Consider the following 3,251-nt stretch of genomic DNA (forward strand, 5'->3'; position numbering starts at 1 on the left):
ACTTACATATTGTTGCTCTTTTGTTAGTTTTGACTGCTTTTATTGTCCTCATTTGTAAGTCGCTTTGGATAAAAGTGTCTGCTAAATGTCTAAATGTAAATGTAAATAAAACAGAACCAAATATAAATCTATTAAATGAGTGTTGAATATGAAAGAGATCTCATATTTCTTAAAGAGCAATTTTCTTAATAACAGTCAAGCACACAGATACAAATATTTTTACCTGAAAATGCACATGGTAAGGGTTCATCTTGCACTGGTATGAATCAGTGCCATGGGGTCTGTACTGAGTTTAATGTCTTTTAGTTGACATAACAACAGTAAACCGTCTCTCTGCAACTCAAACTAAACCAGTCACACTACTGGCTAATAGTATTTCGCTTCCCATGTTTCTAGACAACCAGTCAAGCCTGTAAATCTGACTGCACGATCTAAGCAGCTTACCAGGCAAATTACATGCATCAGTAATATAAATGTTTTCTCAGGGTCTTAATGATTGATTGAATAAATGACCAAATTAAGGCCTACCAACATCAGCATCCACTCCTCTTAATATTAGGAATTAAAGTATCATTGTTTCTTACTATTTACTTCCTTACTTACGTAGAAATAAGACAAAGTATTTTGGTTAGGAAATATTATTAATCAGATCATTGTCAGTGTGGTATAACCACTTATATATATTAATAATGACCTATTATAGATCAGTGGGTATAACCAATATGCGAGATGCAGGTTATTGTCATGGGATTAAAACAAACAAACAAACAAAAACAAAGAGGACTGCTTTAAACACTCATGACTCTCATATATTTGGAACTTTTTTAATGAAAAGGACTGTTCAGGTGTGCAGGTACATAACCCCAAGAAAACTTCGTCAAGATACACAAAAAGCATGATATTAATGAAAAACATATTGAATAATATGATGAATAATATGTGTGTGTGTACACGTGTAGCAGTGTGTGCAAACAAAGTATATTAGTGGCTTTTTGCTCCACTTAAATCTTGAATCTAAAAATGGTTTAAACGTTGTAATAAGTAACACACACATTTCTAATTTGAGACGTGATATAACCCTCATTTTTAAAAGATTGCTGTCGTCACTGACCCATCTGTAGCCTTGTTAATAACAGTACAGCGGTAATATATATTACATTATAAAGTAACCTATGTAAGTTAAACAGTTATTTCTGCGATCAACGGTTGACAACGCCGATAACACTACACAAATGTAACGTCTAGTAGCCTACCTAATAGTTAATTGAAAGAGATTTCAGACACTTACCTTTTTCTTGATTACAAAAGGTACAAAAATATATAAGTTAAAAGAAGAAAGCTGGAGCAATTCGTGATGACAGCTTCAAGCTGCAAACTGAAAGGAGAAGTTAACAGCTGGCAAGTGTTGCTGATGGGCGGGGCTAACAGAGAAGCGTTTCTTGTTGCCATGGTGACCATATATATAATAAATACCTAGACGCCTCATTAGCCGCTCGACCGCACGTCAACGTCGCCGCCATATTGGTGCGGGCAACTCTCATATAGGCTATACTTCCACAGCCTAATGTATTAGTACTAGTTAAAACCCAGAATAGCCCTGAATGAATGGTCAGAATTACCCTGCTCATATTCAAACCACACTCTCTCTCCCCCCCCTTACTTGTTTCTTACTTTGTTTAATAATTATTATGCAGTACTATTATAAAACTACATTTCATGATTATTTTACTTTATAATTTACTATTAATTTATTCTTCATTATTGTCTATTCTGTATTATTCCACCCTTGATATTACATATTTTACTTGCTATTATTCATCTATTGTTATTCATTTATTTATTATGGTATTACACATATAATTTATTCTATTACAAATCTATTATGTACTGTTGTACTCCGTCTAGGTATTTATTATGTCTATGATGGTGACTACTGACTCATGACCTCAGGTGCCACAACTAAAGATTAGAAGAGAAGAGGCAGTTTTCAGGAAAATTGTGGATCATTTGTGTATGTTTAGCGTCCTTTATATAAGCAGATTAGCGTCCTTTATAGAAATACATTTTAAATAAAATCAAACGATTGAATTGTAAAACTGTTGAACTTTTAAACTTTTTTTGAATGGGTCTTTTATCAAATAACACACAAGCATACCAATCGATACGTGTGCCATAGGTAATATTTTAAGATCTCGTCTCACATGCAGTTACTTTATTGAACTTACAAAAACGATAGTATGGAAAACTGCCATACAACAATGTATCTGAACACACGATGGCGCCACAACTTAGTACACGTCTGGGAAGTTTGATCACTTACATCCCACATCTTGAGAACGGTGGAGTCATCCTCAAGTAGATAGGCGGAGGGAGCACGGAGGACAGCAGCTCATCACAAATGGATGTCAGTATTTCCTTCAGTGTGAAAATTAGAGACTTGAGTATGAGATACTTGATTTAACATGGAATCTAATCAGCACAGCCACACAATACTATGCATCACCCTAAAATTTCTGTGTGTATGACAAACAACCGAAATCACTCAAAATCAACTGTAGTTTCTTTATCAGCCATTAAGAAGTGTAACCACTGACCTGAAGTGTCACATATCCTGAAAAGCTGACTCAGTACTTCAGACACTTTTCCTGTGGGATCAACTTTATTTCTGGTTCTTCAGGTTGACGTTCATAATTTTGAGAAACTCGGAGCAGATCTGCACAAATTAATAAGCGATTAAGCCAAGATATATGCACAGTGTACTGTTAAAAAAAAAAAATACTGCAAAATAACACATTTTGGACTTTGTCAACTACAGCTACAAGTATAAACCTGACACACTGAAAAAGAACCAAAAATTAACATTTGCTGTCAGTTTACTCATCCTTCGGCCAACCAAGATGTAGGCTACTTTCTTTCTTTAGTAGAACACTAAAGATGATTTTTAACTGAACTTGTGGTCCTTGGCGATTCATAAAATTCAAGTCAACAGGTGCCACCACATTGTAAGTCAAAAAGCAGATACAGACAACACATTATAACACTATGACCAGGAGTCTGGAGCTCAAGACTGCTGTGCCACCATGGGTATTAATTTTGTGTTGCTTGTTTATGTTTTTTGACTCGAAAAGTGACGACACCCGTTGAGCTGCATTTTATGAATCACCAAGTACCATGAGTTCAGCTAAAAATTATCTTTTGTTCTACTGAAGAAAGAACATCAGCTACTTCTTGCATGGCCAGAGAGAGAGTAA

At 35.1% G+C, this 3,251-nt stretch overlaps 1 protein-coding gene across 1 annotated transcript in view; it reads right to left on the minus strand.

The window, feature by feature from the left end:
* The window catches only part of dzip1l (DAZ interacting zinc finger protein 1-like), a 10,697-nt gene extending 9,294 nt beyond the window's left edge, over window positions 1-1,403 (minus strand). The window contains exon 1 of the mRNA XM_016475566.1: window positions 1,289-1,403. The gene's annotated coding sequence lies outside the window, so the exon portion shown is untranslated. The remainder of the gene's footprint in view (window positions 1-1,288) is intronic.
* Window positions 1,404-3,251: the final 1,848 nt, after the last annotated feature.

This window comes from Sinocyclocheilus anshuiensis, unplaced genomic scaffold (assembly GCF_001515605.1).
Source record: "Sinocyclocheilus anshuiensis isolate Anshui unplaced genomic scaffold, SAMN03320099.WGS_v1.1 scaffold736, whole genome shotgun sequence".
Lineage (NCBI taxonomy): Eukaryota > Metazoa > Chordata > Actinopteri > Cypriniformes > Cyprinidae > Sinocyclocheilus > Sinocyclocheilus anshuiensis.